The sequence below is a fragment of the Rattus norvegicus genome, chromosome 17 (assembly GCF_021556685.1).
Source record: "Rattus norvegicus strain SHRSP/BbbUtx chromosome 17, alternate assembly SHRSP_T2T, whole genome shotgun sequence".
Classification (NCBI taxonomy): domain Eukaryota; kingdom Metazoa; phylum Chordata; class Mammalia; order Rodentia; family Muridae; genus Rattus; species Rattus norvegicus.
Window position 1 is genome coordinate 36,271,760 of NC_141550.1, and position 22,284 is coordinate 36,294,043.

A 22,284-nucleotide genomic window follows, 5' to 3' on the forward strand; every position below is an offset into this window, starting at 1 on the left:
ACACTGTAAGAATGTTTTAAATAATGCACATGATCTCATTAGGATTTGCAATAAAAGGTAATCTAAACTAAAATTTCTACCCCCAGCATTGAAAAAAAAAAAGTAGATACTCTGAAGGCATTTGCTTCTAAATGCACAAGGGAGTCTGGTTCCATGATGAGGAGTTGAGAGGCTCATGACAGGCTTCCCAGGGTTCTTTGTTTTATTCAGTTTGCTATATAATTGACATGGAGACAGCCATAGGCAACAAACTTCTTTCCAGAGATCCACAGTCTCTGCCCTTGTTCTTTTTCACCTCTGAACCTGTATTAATTGGCAGGGATTAGAAATCAACCTCCAAGACTCATAACTGGGGAACCTGGGACTCCTTAAATTATAAGAGGAAACAAAACCAAAGAAGACAACCCTTCATGCTACCTTGGACAAGGTTGACCTTAGAAACTAAGACTGGATAGTATGTGTATGTGTGTGTGTGTGTGTGTGTGTGTGTGTGTGTGTGTGTGTGTGTGTGTGTGTGATAGCATGTGTCTGAATGTAGGCATATGTTACATGTGACACCAGAGGTCAATGTCTAGTATCTTCCTCAATCCTTCTCTACCTTAGTTTTGAGACAAGGTGTCTCATTCAATATGAAGCTTGTCAGTTCTCTCTCTTACTGCCTCCAGAGAACCTCCTTACTTTGACTCCTTCCATGGCCACATCAAGAATTACAACTAGATATCATCCTCTCAAATCTCATTTTTTTTTCTAAGTGGATACTAGAAATTGAAATCAAGTCTTCACACTTTCACAGCAACTGCTGGAGTCATCTCTCAAGCCCTCTCAGACTTATTTGAAAGTTGGGATTTTTAACAGACAGGAAGCCACTAACTACAGAACTAACTGTTGTGACCTTCATTACCATGACCCTGCTGGATGGATGCAGATTTAAGTTGGAGTGGAGGTCTTTGGATGTCATGGAACTGGAAGTACCAGATGAACTCTCCTTGATTTACTTTGACCTTTGCCACATTGACAAGGAGGCTGAGACAGTATTCTCTCTCTCTCTCTCTCTCTCTCTCTCTCTCTCTCTCTTTTTTTTCTTTTTCTTTTTTTTTCAGAGCTGGGGACCAAACCCAGGGCCTTGTGTTTGCTAGGCAAGCGCTCTACCACTGACCTAAATCCCCAACCCCTGAGACACTATTCTCAAAAAGGTACAAACCATGCTTTATGGGAACAAAGTAGAAACAGAAGTCATCTGGTCAGAGTTTATCATTATGCATATAAGTCAACAAGTACTTGTGACTTTAGTGTAGTTTAGTTTACTTGTATTTTATGTGTTGTTTCATTTTATTCAAGCTTTACTCCCTCAATTTAATGTCAGACTCTATTAAAGATGGGTGGAACATAGGCATTACACTTCAGATGTTGAGAAGTAGGTTTATTTAGATGTTCAGATAATATAATATGGCTGGTTTGTACACATTGCACAAATTTGAGCTTCAGCCTAGCCTCTAGAATTTACAATCTGCCAAGCTTTCTATAAAACACATTTCTCCATCTGCATTAGAGCATAATGATACGTGGGGGAAAGCATCATGGGGACTGAATGGGCTTTAGGCAGAAAGTAGAGCACTTTACCTTGCTGGACAGTGTCTGAGGGCCAGGGCCAGGGAGGGCAGACTGGTTCCAAAGCCTTGTGCTTGGGGAGCACAGGGAAGCTCAGTTCTGTGGGTGGGAAGAAGGAGAGTGATAGGTTTGGATTCTGTGACCACTGGAGGTTAGTGGCAGGAAATCAGTGGGTTTTCAGCTGATGGAGTCTGTTTTCTGTGCCAGATGGGAAGTGAGGTAATCATTTTTGAGGGAGGGGACAGTAGGAAGTTAGAGAGTTGAGAAAATTGAAAACAGCTTTATGAAGAAGATAAGATGCAGTTCAGGGAAATATATTGTCTTTTAAGCAGATCTTATTTTTTAGATGTAGAAACTAATGAATGGGGAGGTTATACAAGATGCATAGTAGCTCAAATCTAAGGAGCAATGAAGCATTGAATTCTCACAGTTCCCAGTGCTGTCCATCCATTGGTCCATGCACAGCTACTTCCTATGTCTTTCTGTGACTGTCCTGCAAAAGCTCTGTATTACTCAGTAAATTCCTGCTTTGCAGGATCTGATGTCCACTTCATCCTTGAGCTCCCCAGGGTGCCCAGCACAATTCCCTGCAGGAAGAGGAGGCTCAGCAAATATTTGCTGAGAGAGTCAGGGGATGAATAAATAAAGGAAGGAAAAAATGCACAAGGCCCCTTGCTTTGCTCTCTTCACTGCTGTGCATGATCAGCACAGCCAGAGCTGAAAACTCTTTCCCAGATAGTGGTAGATTGGGTAGCAATAATCTAAAACCACATGCAATGACATAGTGTGGAAAAAGGCTGCTTTGTGTGAGTTTTAGTTGTTTTAAAAATAATAATTGTTAATTAATAATGTTAACAATAATCTATATATTTTTCAAAGTTTGGAGGCCTGACATAGCCTAAGGGCTGACACTTAGGAGGGTCTCTTTCACCAGTACTGCTGACATCACTGAGTTCATGTCCTTATCTCTCATTCTCAAGGAAATAAACAAATATTGAGATTGGCTAGGGTTCTGACCTTGGAGATGATTAAAGCTTCTCAAAGTTAAACTTTGACTAAGATGTTCCCCTGGGTCTCAAATTCTATCATTTTCTGCTATATTCACTGGTGTTGTTACACTTTATCTATATCCCAGCAAATGTTTAATTTAATTGGGGAAAATATCATGAATGCATTACATAGAACTTTCTACATTTCTCAAAGATTTGTGGAAGGGATAGAAACTGAACTTCTTGGGTCCTCAGAAGAGAGTCAAGACAAAGCCAAGCACAGGTTTTAGTTCTGAATTCTGAAGCAAAGAACTATTGGTATAACATAGTTGCTTCTCAACTTTCCTAATGCTGCTATCCTTTAATTCAGTTCCTCTTGGTGTGGTGACCCCCAACCATAAAATTTTTTTTGTTACTTCATAACTGTAATTTTGCCATTGGTTGTAATTTTCATTGTTATGAATCCTAATACAAATCTTTATGTTTTATGATGGTCTTAGGTGACCCCTGTGAGAGGGTTGTTCAACCCTCAATAGAGTCATGATCCAGAGGATGAGACCCACTAGTATAACAGACATCAAATAGTGATAAAGGGTTGGATATAGGGAATTAGTTGATCAGTTAGTTCCTCCTTATGTTGGTCTCTCCAGCTTTGGAATTAAGTGGCTTAAGATGTTATTTATAATTTGAGAATCAAAACCACAATCCGTCAAGGTGAAGGGTAATGGTCCTCACAAGCTGAATGATCTGAGTTTGATCTTAGGAATTCACTGTGTAGAGAACTGAGGCCTGAAAGATGTCCTCAGACACTTCCCACCCATGCATGCACATTCTGGCACATGTACATCTGCACAAATGTGCACACACACACACACACACACACACACACACACACACACACACACATATTCTGGAGAACATGTGTTGACATAGCTCACCTTTTTGTTTCTGAATTTTCCATGGGTCAGTTAAATTTCCAGTTGATGCCAGAGGAATCCACAGATGAAAGGAGACTTTATATCACATAACATCACATGCTTTGGTGCTAACATCAGAGGTTCTGAGCCGAAGCTCCCTATAGAAAACAACATACTTCTTGACATTGATGGTATTTGAGTCTACAGTTGTACAGTATCCTAGAAAACCAAGACGGGTTATTTACAGAAGAGTTTGCATGGATAAGCACCCTTAAGAGCTCATTATTTGCACTGGAAGCTGAAATCTGACCATAGAAGCAATTCTTTTGATTTCCCAAGTGACCTCATGAAGGGTTTGAGTGAATTCTAATTCCAAAATCCAAAGAAAATAAATTTTATCCAGATGTTGAGCTTGAAGAATCACAGCACATGACAAACACAACTGGTATTTGTTTGGGGGAAATCCTACTACTTACTGTATATACCTTTCACCAAAGGTTACCCTTGATTCTTCATTCCTGCTGTGACCCCTTGTTTAGTTGTGGAATACCACTTTCCGATTTCTGAATCTCCAGCATTTCTGCATTTGTCAACAGTGCGAATGATTAAAACGATATTTTCATATTTCAGTGTAGTTGGAGCTCCTTAAAGCAGAGAGTTGTAAGTGCAAAAAAGGAGACGTGCAGTTCCCTAATGGCTCATTAGCATCACATTTGCAATTCAGATCAGCTCTAAATTGACTGAAATTTTTAAACACATAGCAGGCAGTTTAAACTAATGATTGTCTGGAGGTTCACCACTGACATGAACTAAGCTTCTGTTCAAAACAAATTGCAAATAATTCCTCCCTTAGAGTCAAAATGTCACTTTTAAAACTCCATGTTATTGCTAGATTTTTGTCAGCTACGTACAGAAAAAAAATCCATGTATAGCGTGTGCTGTATCTTTGAAAGGACATAGAGTGACACCCTATTAAAAAGAAATAACATAACAACATGTATAAATATATATGAACCTACATTAGTTTCACTAGGAATGCCCGCCCCTCCCCCTCCTCCCCTTCAAAAACCCTAATTGTAAAGTAAGACACCCTTGGGGCAGTAGTAGACCCAAGTTGCTTAGCAACCCTCAGCAGGTAGCTAGGCTTTAGCTGCAGCTGTCCTGATTCTTTCCTAAGAACCTTCTTATTACTGTTTGTGTTAATCTTTAACCAGGCTTTTAAACCATAGCCTTTTTCCCGGGTCTCTTGTCGTTAGATTGCAGGGACCCGCTTAAATGTTGTCCCAGACGTAATGGTATTAAGGATGGCTATTGAATGTTGGAATGTGATAAGGCTTGAAAGGGGTTAGAATTGAATGTAGTAGGTAACCTGATTTTGCATCCTTAAAAAAAAAAAAAAAACCAAAAAGCATAAAAATTGTAGCCTAGTAGGAACAATGCTGGGTGTTGACACACAGCTTTACGTCTACCATTTGCCCACAGCCCATAAACTCCTCCAGGCCTCTTCCTGTGCAGCAATTTTTTTCTCTTAAAAGACCTGCATTCTTCCACAAAGACCACTTTAGGAATGCGATGAGAATCGCAGCCTTCCACTGATTGCAGTCTCTTGATGTAATTACGGAAGAGTCAGGTATGGGCAGAGAGACAGGAAAACAGATGTAACAGGGCCTTGAGAAAAATCTCATTTTTGAAAGAAGTGTTTCTGCCTGAGGGGAGGTTTCTGACAATCTAAGTCTGTGGTTGGACGAGAATTGACCAATTCCTTACGGATAAAAAGTGGGTTTTAGCCAAAAATAAAAGCACTTTTACTTTTAATAGTGATCTTTATTCTGCCATGAGGTTTGCATAAGTTTTGGAGACTGCCTACCACTGTTAGGAACCAATGGAGATGAGCTCATAAAACATTTAAAAATAAGACCATTTCTATACGCCCATCACACACTACAGGAATAAGTGAGGAAGACAGCTGCCTGAAAGTTTTTCACTCAATTCCTTTCTCTCTCTCTCTCTCTCTCTATATATATATATATATAATTTCAATTATATATATATATATATACATATATATATATATATAATTTCCTTGCTCAGAAATGATTTACCTCCTGAACCTTCATTCTGAGTGTTTTTAAAGGATAGGCTTTTTTCCATCATAACATTTAGTTATTGAACTGGTCTTATCATGCAACATAATAAGTGCTTAATAATAACTGATTAATGAGGTAGGAAACAAGAGAGGTGAGAGAACATGAGAGATAACATTTTTATATCTTCTGAGCCTCATTGATGTTCATCTATAGATACAATCTTCAAATTTTAATTTAAACAGAAATGAAGAACTGTTTTAAACTCAATTTCTGAATTTATTTAATTTTCTTTCTGTTTGAAGACATATAGTTAAAGAAAATTGTGTGTGTGTGAGGTGTGTGTGTGTACAAGTGAGGGAATGTGTATGGAAGTCAGGGTGCCATTGTGTATCCCTTCTTCTTTGAATCAGAATCTCTTGTTTGCCACTACAAATGCCAGACAGCTGGCTCATGAGTTCTGAACATTCTTCAATCTCCTTTTTTAATCTCTTTAAAGGAACTCTGGAATTATAGATACACAAACTACGTCTGGAGTTACATGGATTTCCAGGAGTCCTCCCTTGGAGGCATCTACCCAACCCCTATTTCTCTTCTCTTCTCTTCTCTTCTCTTCTCTTCTCTTCTCTTCTCTTCTCTTCTCTTCTCTTCTCTTCTCTTCTCTTCTCTTCTCTTCTCCTCTCCTCTCCTCTCCTCTCCTCTTCTCTTCTCTTCTCTTCTCTTTTTTCTTTTTTTCTTTTTTCTCTTCTCTTTCTTCTTTTTTATTTCTTTCATCACTTTCATTCTTCCTTCCTTTGGGGGGGGGGGGAGAGAGAGAGAGAGAGAGAGAGAGAGAGAGAGAGAGAGAGAGAAAGCTCTTTGCCAATAGGTGGGCAGTCAAGTGCCACCTTGTAGAAGAGTGTGTCTGACATCATCTATTTTTACTCTGTCCTGATCCACAAGAGGAAATTTGAATTATATTTCTATTGAGGAACCTAAGGTAGGGAGCTTTTTATTTATTTTGAATTAGCCATATTTGGATGCTCCAAAGTCCCTATATCATGCAAAGCAGGTTCCTGATATGAGGTGGCACTTGGGAGCGATTTTGCATTTATATGATGATGATTTTTTTCTTACTAAGAAATCTTATACATAACTTTAGACCCAAACTCACCTGTAATGTTAATATACTCCTTACTTAAACACCAGCTCCTCTCTTTTGGGCAAGGATGATTTTGTCATTTGTTCTCTTCATTTTTCCCAACTGATTACAAGTAGCAGTGGGAGTGTGCACTCTGAACTCTGATTAGCTAGTTAGTACAAAGGTTTGCTGCCTAGACACAAAGGGTAAGGAAACTATGCATGAGATTTACATGCTTTTATCAGAAGCTAACACTCCTGTGATTGTTTCTTTCACTAGAGAGATCTCTGCCTTTCTCCCATTCCTTTCATGATTGAATGCTATATGCTGTCAGAGGGTAGTTCTAGTCCTTTTATCACCTCCCTGACACCATGCTTATATCTCTTAAAATTCGTCTTCAATAGATTTTCTAAGAACGAGTCTTTTATGAGGCTATGGCAGTCTTTCAATTTCAAATCCAGGAATTTCCAACTACTGGGAATGTGAATGCAAGCATTCACTCGTGATTACTGTACAGGGAAACAAAGCCAAACGTTTAAAATTAGATTGCTGCTCTTCTTGTTAGATTCTTAGGCAAGAAAGGAGAGATATGCATTCAATTCTTACTTTCCAAGAATAATTGTTACAATTTTTTTTAAAAAGAAGTTTATTTAAACTTGGATTTACTTCACATTCTTGGTAAATTTTAAGTTGTTCAAATATCTTGTATCATAAATGCTAACAAAAGTTGAAATGTATGCAGCTGTCCTCAATCTTTTTATAATAAGTGTATCAAAATTATGTATATGCCCAACTATGCTTGAAGGATGAATGTTGAGGAAAACAGAGTTAGGCAGACATAGTCTTACTCTTGAACTCTCAGCAGTAACATGGAGATCCATTCAAGACTGGGCCCACTAACTTTTTCTTCTGCATGTAGGGAAGTCCTATGCATTCTGACCCTCCTTTAGGATATACAATCATTTAACAATTTCTGGGGAAGGGGGATATTTTCTTCAGTAGTACAGGTGCTCTTAAGTTCCCTGTTGGCCTGGAAATAACCTTCATCCTTACTCCTGTAAGTAACCTAGATTAAACTCATTGGTTCAACAAGCTAGATTTGACTGGAATGGTTTCTTTGATCTGTTGTTGCTGTCATATCATATTTAAGGTGAATTGTTTGTTTCTCTGAGAGATGCTCACCCAATGCTGGGTCCCTGAACATGGGGCAAGATGGAATCAAAACTGAGCATGGGAGGAGTGCTGCTGTGTGTAGTAAGATGTGCAAGTGAAGCTGAGCTGTCTCTGTGTGCCACATACATGGAGAAAATCCCAATATAACCGACTTTTCCTATGTGGAATGGAATCCATACTTGCATTGCTAGTCTGTCATCCCTGCTCCAGGCGAAAGGACATGCAACTAAAGCTGTTGTATATAAATATGGAGTAACCATGGGTAGAATCGCAAAGTTGTCATTTTCTTCTGTTTTATATAGAGTAGCGAGAGTCTTTGGGGAATAGGACCTGCCCTGTAAGTAAGGAAAAGTCACCAAAACAGTTTTAGAGAAAATATTACAGACCTCAAAAGTAGAATTCATGGGATAGGCTATAAGGGTGAGAGATCAGTTGCATGGTCCTCTGGACAACAAGATGTAACTGAAGTTGAGCTTGTGCAAAGGAGGAGGTACAAGAAAAGGACACGTGAATGTTATCTTCTGTATTGGCCTCTGAACTGGCAGAGAGAGAGAGAGAGAGAGAGAGAGAGAGAGAGAGAGAGAGAGAGAGAGATTAGGTGCTGACTTGTTATCTTTTGTATTTGATGGATATATAAGGGGGAAATGTTAAGATTTATAGACTATACTAAATAGTATGTCCCTGGATTCCAAATCTTGGAATCCATGGCAAGAGTCAGACAGTGAGGATGGAGAAAGGTAGGTAGAAATGATAGAAAATATATCAGATTCAGTTTTTAATACAAAGAAAAAGAAAATCCATAGTATAACATACAGACCAGAGCCTTAGTAATGGCCAAAGACAGGAAACTAATAGTTTACCTTTGAACATTTTGAATTGGGAAGGACTCTTAAACAAGCCATACCAAAGCTTCACATAGCTAGGTTCATGAGACTGTTGGGTCTGAGGGCATATGAGATCAATAAGAAGGTTATAAAAGAAGATAGAGTGAGTGGTATAACTATCTATTCCTCCTTTAGACAAAAACTGCATGATCTGAGGTAATATGAAGGAAGTCAACCCCTGTTAGACTGGTGTGTATGAGCCATTAGGACACTTGGTTATCACTAGCTGGGGGCCTTTTGAATATCAGGGACAGAAGTGCTGTAGAGGAAGGACAGCCATTCTGATCGAGCTAGGTAGGAGAGAAGTATGTTTGGTTTTCCATGTACTAGGTCAGATAGGGCTTTGCTAATAGGAGAGTTAAGAAATAGATTGGGGCTGGCAAGATTTCTCAGTGGGCAAAGATGCATACTGTCAAGTCTTATGATCTGAGTTCAAATCCTGGAGCCCCTACAGTTGATAGAACTGACTTCATAAGTTATCTTCTGACTTCCACACATATCCCATAGCATATGTACACCCACACAAAGATACACAAACACATAAGAAGTAAACATAATTATAATTTCAGAACAAAAAGAAGAAGTTGATTCAACAGAACCCTGAGATGGGCATGGAGCTTTACTAGTCTTGCTGAAAGCCCACGGGAGACATGATTTTCATGATGTAGAAAGAAAGATGTGAATAGTTTAGATTAACATAAAAATAATATTTATAAAGTACTAAAAAAATCCAGAGGGGATAAGAAAAAGAAAAAGCAAAGGGCCAAAGCGGCCTGTCTGAGTCACTTGAAAACAAATGCAGATTTGTCTTGAGTTTGTGAGGTCAATGCTTTGATGCCAGGAAAGGATGAAGGTCATGGGAAGCTGAGAGGTCAAAGAAATGTTGAGGAACACACATAGATAAGGCATACTTTGTTTATTCCAGATGAAAGCTTCTAAGCAGGCATTCATCAGTGAGTACTGAAGGCTAATACCAGAAAACTTGAACCATACACAGGTAGGCAGTACCACGTGATGGCAGTACACGCACGCCCACAGAAAAACATAAGACTAGTATGCTGGTGAAGGCCAAGACAACAGCCTTCGGTCTCTAGGCCATATTTACATAGAAGTAGCATTTTTTTCAACAGCAGTTATATAACTGATTACATCACTGTTTACTTGGGGGTATCTATGAATATCCAGTGCCAGCCATTTTGTGCTGATTCATAGACCTGTTTGTGTCAAATCTTAGCCATATTCTAGCTAACTGATGTTGAATTTCTCTATTGACATCCTACTATCGAAAGATAGACTGGCCTCTGTGGTTCCCTACACTGGATCACCTGTAAACAAATGTGGAAGGTTTATGTTGAGTCAGATATTCTAATAAAAGGCTCGACCTATAGCCAACTTGAGTTCTGTGAGCCTCAGAACTGCTTCAAGCTAGAGCAAGAATTTAATAAAGATACAAATAATAGAGTAGTTTAGGTGAAGAAGATTAAGCTTATCTCAAGCATGGCCAGTTATCCTGTGTGCATTTTCTTCTGCAGAAAAAATATACTAGAGGTAGAAATTGCTCATCTAGCCTCAGGCTTCTCAGCTGTCAGGGGTGGCCAATGGAGGTCAACACCAAACTGGAGGTCAAAGATACAGATGGCCTGTTTCCAGTGGCCTATGTGGGCACAGAAAATTAGAGCATGGTTGCTCTTCCTCGTGGCCCAAGGCTAGTCAGAGAATGAGAGCCAACCTTAGTCTTATTGACCACAAGATGGGAGGGAAAAAGCAGCTTTCCATGATAAAGAAGTGGGATTGCTCATGGAGAGTGATTATGGGATGTGAAGAGCTAAGGTAGCCCTTTCTTCACACAAAGCCATACCCAACACTGATGGAATCATTTTCTGTTGTACTGGATCTTGTGAATTTCCTTGGATCTTAGTGTCCCTTTATCTGAGATCATCCAGCACTCGATTGGAATAAAAGGTATTGGACCCTCAGTAATTCTGTAACTTTTCCAACAGAGGTTTCGTATCCTAAATAATAGAATGGCAACCTTGAAGTGTTCTACAGATATATAAAAGCATCTGAAATGCCTATAAACATAACTAAGGGAATAAGCATGGAAAATCTGTTCACATAGGGTACAAGGGCCAGGCACAGTGAAACTCTTGGGAACTTCATGGGAGGGTGAAGCACAGCAGACATACTATGAAGCAAGATAAGTCCAATACCTTGTGCTTATAGACATTACAATAATTAGAGAGTTTGATGGAAAGTAATGTGTGTGTGTGTGTGTGTGTGTGTGTGTGTGTGTGTGTGTGTGTGTGTGTGTGTGTGGTTTAGAAATATATTCTCAAAAACTACAATTCATTAAATGAAAATCTGGCTGTGAGCAGTAGTCTACCTTTTGACAAGTTGTTGGCCAGGGAGACCAATGAAGACTCAAACAATATAGGCTTTTGCCACTGTCGTTGGATATTCAACAGAACAAGGTAAGGCCCCATTGCTGAAGATACAAAGTGTGTTGGATGTAGCATGTGGAGAAATCAAGCCAGAAGCTTATTCTCTGCTGGCTATTATTTATGGTGCCAGCCTTGTTAAAGAGAATTGTCAATACTCCTACATTTGAATTGTATGTGCCATGCTAACAATATGCCAGTCCCATGTGCCTACTGGAACATCAACCATCACCTGCTTCCTGAAGGGACTTAAGGCTTGCTCCAAAAGAGAGAAAATCCTTTGGGCATCCTAAGTCTTATCAAAAGCCCATGGATGGGCAGATCATAGGTCCTAGTGCGTTGACTATTAACATTGTTTTTCTAAAAGGATATGGCACATTTGTCAAATTGCCTTCTGAACATTTTTGTTTACTTTTATGGATTACTGCTCTTGGTCATACTTGGTTAGAAAAGGTGTTTGCAGTAGGAAATGTTTACTAAAGTGACCACTTAGTAAGTTGAGAGTGACTATGGAATGCTCATCCCTAAATGGGACAACTAATTGTATCACCCATGCAAGGTTGGGGAATTATAAAAGAAAAAGTGGAAAAAGATGGGATGGATTTTGGAGCACTGCTGGGAGATGGAACAGCATGATGATTGTACTCTCGAACTCTGAAACCTATGACTAATGACCACAGTCTTACGTAGTAACTCTTTATCATGGGACTGGTAAAGATTCACTATGACCCACCCATTCCCAAGATTCTAGAGGTGGCTGAGGCTTGCCAGGAGACGGAAAGGGGGGGGGGAGAGAGAGAGAGAGAGAGAGGCAGAGAGAGAGACACAGAGAGAGACAGAGAGACAGAGACAGACAGAGACAGAGAGACAGACAGAGACAGAGAGACAGACAGAGACAGAGAAACAGAGAGAAAGAGACAGAGAGACAGACAAAGACAGAGAGACAGACAGAGACAGAGAAACAGAGAGAAAGAGACAGAGAGACAGAGAGAGACAGAGAAAGAGAGAGAGAGAGAGAGAGAGAGAGAGAGAGAGAGAGAGAGAGAAGGAGAGAGAGCGCTTGTCTTCAATGATGTAGCTGTTCCTGTGAGTCGCCCTAGTTAAATTTATTGGTTTGCTAAGCTGGGCATGGATAGGAGCACTTCTTTGCTCTGTTGTTGATACCATATCTAGGGTAAATAAATGTTTATTTGTGTACCCAGAATAGCAATCAGACTGCAAAGTGTTTTAGTGATTGAAAAAAGTATATATTTTTTAATGAAAATGGATTCAAAATGAATTTTAGTAAATTATTATGAAACAATAAACTTTGTTTTCTCTATTGCTATTGGTTAATTTCACTATAGGTATATATGCTTATGAAAACTATTAACTATTCATAGTAGCTCCATTTGTTTTTGTGACTTCATGAGTGATTTAAATGCTTTTAACAATTGCTTCTATTTTCTATAGTATCTTGAGTGAGCATAAAAATGCTTTTGTAGTCAGAAAAGAAATAAATGAATATTTAAATATGAAATTAAACTAATTTAATTCTTTCTGGATTGTAGCAATATAATTAAGAGGTGCCTAAGAGATTTTGCATAATTTTTTTCTTGTCGTTAAAAAGTCTATTGTTATAGTAACTACTCTTAGCCTGGTGCTGTTGTTTCAAAAGAGGGTTTTAAACAATTATTCTAGATGAAGAGAGAGGCTATTGTCTTTACCACAGATAATGAAAAATGAGTTAAAGAAGATAGGCACCAAATCAGGGGACATTGTCCCGATTGTGTATAAATTAAATAACTAATTTTCAGAAAGGTCAGATCTAGGGGCTACAGATGGGATTGACAAAAGAAAAAATTGCAGGGATATTTTTCATTATGGTTAAACAAAAATGTACTTAAATGATGTAGAATGTAAGAAGAAACCAATTGGATGCTTTTATCTAAGGAAATGGTTAATGTGTCCTTGGGAGAGAAATGCTCTGAGTATTTCTCTTAGAAGCTTGGATACCATCAAACCCCAAAAATGGAAGTGGGGGGGGTTTGATCCCAAAACTCATGAAATATGCGTCTCTTACCAAGACCTGAACAAGTTATGTAATCTCTCTTGGTTTTTATTTCTTTACATATAATCCAAAGCTTTGCATTCAAAAGAATCTAAATTATTTGTTTATTTATAAACTTGGGTATTTCCCCCACTTTTTATATTCTCGTAGTATAGTCAAGCCATTGAATTACAATTCTGAGCCTTGGTACAAGGCATTGGTTCATTGTGTGGTTATATGGGCATCTGTGGCAATTGTCAGAACTTTGGGGTGGACAGACATTCTGTCCGACTAGTGAAGCCAAGTACCATAGAAAGTGGGCCAATTCCCAACAGTCCCATTTGATTTCCAACAAGCAGTGCTAATCTTCAGGCATACTGTCTCCACATGTGGAAACAGCTCGTCTTTCATAAAGAGCTGGTGTACACGTGTGCTGGGAGCCAGCAAGTGTTGATGCTAGTGACCCTGCTTTACAGATGCAAGTGTCTGCCAAATATATCCAGTGTGTACTTTTCTACGTGAGTGCATTCATAGAAAGACTCTTAGATGAAAGGCAAACATGAAAACTTTAGCTTTTAAAATAGTGTCCTCAAAGCATCATTGGCATGAAACAAGGTGTAAATATTTCAAGTGCATAATTTATTTTAAATTATCTATATATGCATTACCCTTAAGAAATCCTAGTTAATAAATGTAACCCCAAATGTTCCCTGGTTTCCCGCCATAATCTAAATGCAAACTTGTATGTGCTACAAAGAAAGATCAAAGCTTCTTTTCCTTTTTTCTTCATGGCTAACAAATTATTTTAATTACCATTAGCTGAAAATCTGTTCTTATTCTTGAAGCTGCTAAAATTCAGGTGCCCATAACTGTTTAGAGTTATTTCTGAAATCACTTCCTTGTTTCCTGGACACAATTATCTCTATTTAGGTGAATACCCTGTCCTGGTTGCTTTAGCTTTAGAATAAGCCTTGGGGTTAGAAAAGTGCTCAGAATGTATTCCTCTCCCACCAAGGAGTTTGGTCTTGTTTATTTTCACATGAATTTTAGAATCTGTCAATTTCAAGAGAAAGCCTGCTGAGATTTATATTGGAGTTGGATTCAATTTCTTGGTCAGTTTGGGTAGAATTGCCATCTTAATGATACCGAATTTTCTGGTTCATGATCACACTATATTTCTTTATTTATTTAAGTCTTCTGTGAAGTTTTACAATTTTCAGTTTTAAAATCTTGTACATTTCTCTTTTTGTGGACTTATCTTTGAGCATTTTATATTGTTGGTGGTTGTATAATTAGTAATGTTTATTTTTATTAACTTTTAAATTGTAGCCTTTTGATATAGGGTCATGTTAGATAGGCCAAGCTGGTTGGAACTATGTCTTTCAGGCTGACTTTCAACTAGTTCTCTTGTCTCAGTGAGTTAGTGCTATGGGTATGTACACTCTGCACACCTGGACTAACTAATTTAAATTTCTGATTTTCCATAACTTGTAAAAAGTACAATTAATTCTTAGTATTGATTTTTGGATCTCGTGATACTATGAAATTTGTATTTATTCTACTCTTTTCAGGATAAGTTCATAATGTGTTCTATGAATTGTATGTATCTAATGAATGTATGTTCTAATGAATTGTATCATTCATGATTAGAGAGAAGTTGACTTCTTACCTTTTAATGCAGATGGATTTTGAATGTCTTCCTGTCTTGTTTCACTCTTTGGAACTCTCACTAAAACGGTAAGTAGAAGCCATGACATCTCATGCTCTCATTCTACTTTGTTGGTCAACAGTCACCCAGCAATCTGATTTCTACATTGTCTCCAACCAGTTATGGTCCAAATATGGTCCATTTAAACCTCCTTTGGTGGTTCACCATTCTGTTCCTGCATTCACAACACATTCCAGACTGTTAATAAACCTACCAAAGAGTGAACTTGCCTGTGTTCTCTCATGTTTTAGCGTTGATCCACTTGTGATGTGGAAAGCTTATTTTGCTTGCATTTTTCTGCTTGTCCCACACTTGTGAGTCAGCTCTGGCCCAGATCATTGGATGGACTGCTATGTCATACAGTGGACTAAAAGCAAAACTTCCCAAAAGAGTTTTGCTTTATTCTCAGGATAAACTACTATCCTAGTTAGTTTTAACTGTCAACTTAGTCTTGATTATCAATTGATAAAGGAGGGCCCAGCAGTCACAGACTGGTGGACCTGCGATATATAAGCATAGATTAAGTATTTCTAAACTATTCTTAGCTAGACATGAGCCTCTGAAGAAGCTATCAAGAAACATCCCTCAATAATTTTGTCTTCAAGTTCCTCTTTAAATTCCATCTTTCAATTCCTGGTCTGATTTCCCTCGAAGACGGAATGTGGTCTAAACATATCAACCACATAAATCCTCCCCTTGCCTAAGGTGCATTGGTCCATGTTATAATCAGAGCAATGGAGATCAGCCAGTACAATAACCTTCCATATCTGCTCCTTCTTGATTAGTTGCCCTCAGACTGAGTGTTCTATTGACATCATGACCCTTATTCCTCTTGGATGACCTTTCTTTATATCAAACCTCCTTTGTTCAGGTTACTGTGTGTTTATATCTCCTAAGTAGATTCTCACCAGTACATACTTCTGAATCAAAATTTATTGTCATCTGATATACTTTGTTATCGTCTATAAGTATACCTATAAAATACAAAAAATTAATATAATAAATAATAAAAAATTAGTCTTTTATTTCTTACAACTTTTTAAATGCTTTGCAGTAATTTTTTAAAAAGAGTATTTTATTTATTTACATGAGTACACTGCAGCTGTATTCAGGCACACCAGAAGAGGGCATTGGATCCCATTATAGATGGTTGTGAGAGCTGCCCTGTAGTTATTGGGAATTGAACTTGGGACTTTTGTAAGATTAGTCAGCATTCTTCCCCACTGAGCCATCATTTTTCCAGCTGCTCTTTGGCATTTTTGAATCATGGAAAGAAAGTAGGTCAGGCATAGTGGTACATATCTGTTATCCCAACACTTTGGAGGCTGAGGCAGGAGAATGGCGAGTTTCAGGCTAGCTTGGAATTGGGATCAAGATTAAGGTGATCCAGGGATATGTTTATTTGGGTTCACCAGAATAGGTTCATTTGACTCACAGTTTCACATGTCACCTTTTGTGACTGTTGTGCTGCTTGGCTTTTGAAATCAATGTACTTATGGCTGAGAAACACCTAAAGAAATGTTCAACATCTTTAGTCATAAGGGAAATGCAAATCAAAACAACCCTGAGATTTCACCTCACACCAGTGAGAATGGCTAAGAACAAAAACTCAGGTGACAGCAAATGCTGGTGAGGATGTGGAGAAAGAGGAACACTCCTCCATTGTTGGTGGGATTGCAGACTGGTACAACCATTCTGGAAATCAGTCTGGAGGTTCCTCAGAAAATTGGACATTGAACTGCCTGAGGATCCAGCTATACCTCTCTTGGGCATATACCCAAAAGATGCCCCAACATATAACAAAGACATGTGCTCCACTATGTTCATAGCAGCCTTATTTATAATAGCCAGAAGCTGGAAAGAACCCAGATGCCCTTCAACAGAGGAATGGATACAGAAAATGTGGTACATCTACACAATGCAATATTATTCAGCTATCAAAAACAATGACTTTATGAAATTCGTAGGCAAATGGTTGGAACTGGAAAATATCATCCTGAGTGAGGTAACCCAATCACAGAAAAACACACATGGTATGCACTCATTGATAAGTGGCTATTAGCCCAAATGCTTGAATTACCCTAGATGCCTAGAACACATGAAACTCAAGACGGATGATCAAAATGTGGATGCTTCACTCCTTCTTTAAAAGGGGAACAAGAATACCCTTGGCAGGGAATAGAGAGGCAAAGATTAAAACAGAGACAGAAGAAACACCCATTCAGAGCCTGCCCCACATGTGGCCCATACATATACAGCCATCCAATTAGACAAGATGGATGAAGCAAGGAAGTGAAGGCCGACAGGAGCCGGATGTAGATCTCTCCTGAGAGACACAGCCAGAATACAGCAAATACAGAGGCAAATGCCAGCAGCAAACCACTGAACTGAGAACGGGACCCCCGTTGAAGGAATCAGAGAAAGAACTCGAAGAGCTTGAAGGAGCTCGAGACCCCTTATGAACAACAATGCCAAGCAACCAGAGCTTCCAGGGACTAAGCCACTACCTAAGGACTATACATGGACTGACCCTGGACTCTGACCTCATAGGTAGTAATGAATATTCTAGTCAGATCACCAGTGGAAGGGGAAGCCCTTGGTCCTGCTAAGACTGAACCCCCAGTGAATGTGATTGTTGGGGGGAGGGTGGCAATGGGGGAAGGATGGGGAGGGGAACACCCATAGTGAAGGGAAGGGGGGGGATTAGGGGGATGTTTGCCTGGAAACTGGGAAAGGGAATAACACTCGAAATGTAAATAAGAAACACTCAAGTTAATTAAAAAAAAAAAAAGAAATGACATGCCAGCAGAATTTGCACAAGCCTGTGGCACTGAGCAAGGTGGATCATGGAGGCAAAATAAGAGACAACATCCATAAATATATTGGGTAGGACTTGTGCATGGGAAATCATCCTAAATCTTAAATGCATGTGGTAGGTGCTTTCCAAATTTAGTAATGCATTTGACAAAATTAACACACACACGCGCGCACACACACACACACACACACACACACACACACACACACACAATTTAACAAAAAGCCAAAAGAAAAATTAACTACCAACAAAAGTGAAATTTGACTAACTATCCTTGAAAAGAGATTATATCTAGTCTTATTAAAGCACCAAAGAGATTAAAGGGAAACAAAACAAAAAAAATCGAGGACAAAATGTATTATAGAGGTCTAAACAGTTATTTGAAAACAATCTTATTTTTCTTGAGCATATAATGTTTATAGCATTCATTAGAATTTATAAATTAAAGTTTGGTGTGGTTTATTTTTTACCTTAAATACTTATCTGTATACCTATTTTTGTATCCATAATCTTGCATTTTCCTTAAAGTAAGACTTAAAACTTGTGCAAGTGTTGGACATGCATTTGCCTCTAAATTAGTTTTAAATTCACTTTTTATATTCACTGTATGAGACTAGCTCAGCATGAAGTACCATTTATGGGTCAGCATACGAGGTAGGGCACTGTGAACACTGACAAGAATGGTGATGATCAAGGTTACCTTTACTATTTTAAAAAGTATATAAATTGAGTAATATGTCACATACATACAAAGGTATGATATTCATACTGCAAAAATGAGGGCAATGTAATTTTGTGTTATTCGTGTAGTTTTCAATGACTATTTTCAGAGTTGTTCCATCACTTAGACTTAGCATTGCTGTTGACAGCTTCGGTTATATTTATGGTTAAAAGACAAAGGTTACAAATGCTCTCATTTTTTTATAAAGGATATTCTATTCTAGGAGCCACATAGCACAAATTAAATCATATGGACACATTTACTGTATTCTATTTGCTTATTTGGAAAATTTATTCCTTTAGAAAGGCTCATTTTGCTCTTATTCATGTGCATCTTTCTAGTTTGCAGAGATCGTCACATCTCCTTTTCCTCTTCATTTGCCTTTCATTTCTTACTGTAGGACAGTCTCAAGACAAAGAGTTCTTTGATCAGGAAAGGGTTAAAGAATAGATTGGAACAGATTCAAAGAGAAGACTTCAATTCCTAATTGGAGGGGGCCAAAGCAGCAGCATCAGAGAGGTAACTGGAGGCTGAACAGGAAATTGTGAGTTTTGCCTTGTGATGTGGGCATCATTATCCTTCTGTTGTCTAGGAAGATGATTGTTATAATTAGCAGCAAATTTCCTGGGCAACTATCATTTACCATTCTTTGTAACAAGTGGCCCTTCACTGTTTTCAACGCTTTCTTTCACCTTTCACTTGCCCATCATGTTGTTCTGTCGCAACAATGAGATACAGAAGAAAACATATTTGTTTCCTGGTATTTGTATATCACCATTTATTTATAGCGGTAATGTGACTACTATTTTTTTAAAGTTCTTAAATGGCCACACACTGAAATTTCAGGTGTTCTTTTCTCTAAATTAAAGTTCCTTTAAAAAAAGAAGGAACCATGAAGTTTTATAATAAGAATGCTGGCAGGGTCCTTTACATTTATTTGAGGACTATTTCTTATCAACCTTATTTCTAAATGTAGTACAAAGAAATATTTCATTAAGTAGCAAACATTATCTTTTAAAACAACTCTTTTAGAATTTACTTATATTGTAATTTTTAAAAATACCATATTCAATAGAATTCAGTAGAAATATGCATGCCCAATTACAAAGAAGTAGAATTCCAAAGACAGCATTTTGGAAGGCATTATGTTATCAATGCTTGAAGATATTTACCTAACATGTATTTTTTTTTTTTAGTTTTTTTCTAGACAATGGCATAGTTGAGTCACTCCATTTTGCTACATTTTTCTTGAAAAAAATTCATTGGTATGCACTTATTATGCAAGTTGATGGGGTCACGAAGTCAATTTCCTTCATATGTCATATGTATTCTGGTCCATTCATCCCCATACCCTCCCCCATCTCACTCCTTTCCTTGTCCCCTTCCTTTCTAGCCTTCCTTCCCCATTTTCTTAATCCATTCTGAGATAGACACTCGGGCTTCAGAAGCAGATGTTTATGAATAATCTTCACATTAGCTTTGTGGGATGTTGACTTGCATTCCTTCAGGCATAAACCCAGGAACTGTTTGCCTGTGCTTTGGTAGTTCTGCCACAGTCTTCTGAAGAAACCATAAACTAGTATCTCTATCCCTCTCTTTTGCTCTCTTCTTCCAGTGCAGCTGGTTTTTCTCATTCTCTATGTTTTTGTCTCTCCCTCCTTGTTCCCCTCTTGTCCCGCCCTCTCTTCTTCTCTCCCCACCTTCTTTTTAAAGCAATGTAAAAGACTTATCTGTTACTGAAAGTCCCCTAGTAATCTGAAGGTCTGTGTCTGAAGCTAGGGCTCCAGCCCTCTGTAGTTGAGTCTGAGCTGGTTCTGAGTCTTTAGAATAGAGTTTAAATTTCCTGCCTCATTCTTCTTTCTAATGTCTCCTCTTTCTTTGTTATAAAAGCTAGTGTTTTAGTGACTCTTCTGTCACATATGCTGTAGGATTGTTATTCTCTAATTATGTCAGGTTCATTTTCCAGAGATACTTGAACTCCATGAGTTGATGTTATACACCATCTTCCTCCTCCTACCTCCCTTGTTTTGGAGTCAGATTTGTATTGGATCTGTAGCTCAGGCTGGTTTGAAACTCACTATAAAGCCAAGGCTAGCCTTGAACTCATAATAATTCTGCTTCTGCTTCCCAAGTGCTGGGATTCCTCATGTGAGACATAATGGACAGTTGTAGTACTTTTAAGTCCAAGTAGCCAGCGTTTGCTCCTTATTTATTTGGTGGTAGGGAACAAATCCAGTGCTTTTTCATCTTAAACAATTTCGATATTGTTGAACTATACTCCTATCCTCAACTTTTTTTTAAGTGTTACATTATTTTGGATTTTGCTCTCTATCTAGACCAGCAACTTTTAGTCGGTGGCTTGCAACCTCTTTGGGGGTTGCATATCAAATATCCTGTATATCATGCATTTACAATAGAATGCATAACAAAGCAAAAAATACAGTTATGAAGTAGCAACAAAATAATTTTTATGGTTGGGGGTTACCAAAACACGAATAACTATACTAAGCATCACAGCATTAGGAAGATTGAGAAAAAGTGATCTAGATGAATAAACATTGTATTTTTAGGTAATAAAAAATATTATATTTATATTTATAATAGTAATTAAATGAGATTAAAAAGTCAGTGAACTCCATAAGCAGCTTATACACTCAGAGCAATGGTGTGTGTATCCAAGGCTGTGGAGAGATGGAGATAAGATTATCTACTATTTTGTTCAAGGACAGCTAGTATTTTAAGTTGAGTTTGTCTTCTGACTCCAGTCTCAAAATAAGGGACTTATATACATTGGTCTCAGGATTCTTGCTGGCACATTTTAGAAAATCATTCATATTAATTCCAACCCGGGACATTGTCCTTTGTGGAATGTCCATTATATCTGACATCATGGAAGATTTTTAACATTTTAACCACAATTGCTTCTGAAAATGACAGGATTTTTTTCCTGTGGATTGTAAACCTCTGTTGTCTAGGCTCTCTCATGCCCATTTCCCCCCATTTCTAAATGCACACATTCAAAAGGATCTTTTTTCTTTAGGTTTTTTTTTTTATCTTAAGCTATTATTATTTCTTTGTGGCTAGGCCAGGGCCCTAATGTTTTTCTATCTTTAAGGTTGTCTTCCAGATTTACCCAGCATAAAAAAAAATAAAGAAATTTTGAGACTTTTTTGAGATCATAAAATTGGTTACAGAGCTATAAGGACATACGTGAAACAATGGGGATTCATTAGTAAAATTCCAATTTACTTGAAAAGTTTTCATCTTATTTGAAAGTTACATTTTTAATAAAAATATTACTGCATTTACCTTTTGTGTTTTCTTTTTTGGTAGTTTTGGAGGTATTTTTTTCTGTTACTGTATATATAGTTTTATAGGCCTGAGGATCTCCCTTCTGCCCGGGTTCATCAGCTGCCAGCCCAGGAGACGGAAGGGAGAAGAGCGGACAAAGAGGGTTTTAGATGGACAGTGAGTGTGAATGGTAATGATATACCAGGGCTAGTTCCAGGAGACAGATCAGCTTTACTTGGGGTGAATCAAGAGTTCTATAGTTTTAGGGAAGGGGTTAAGAATATCCAGGGTGGGCAAAGGTCATTGACTGAAAGCTAAGGTATTGGCTTGCTTCATTAGAATGGAGAGGCACTCCAAGAATCTCAGGTACTTGTTGAACAGGTTCTTATTGGGAGAAAAGAAGCTAAACCTATAACCTCACTAAAGCTACCTGACATTTCTTAGGTATAAAGTGTGGGATCTGGGACCTCCCAGGTTGAAAAGAGGAAGCCTTGCTGACAAAGG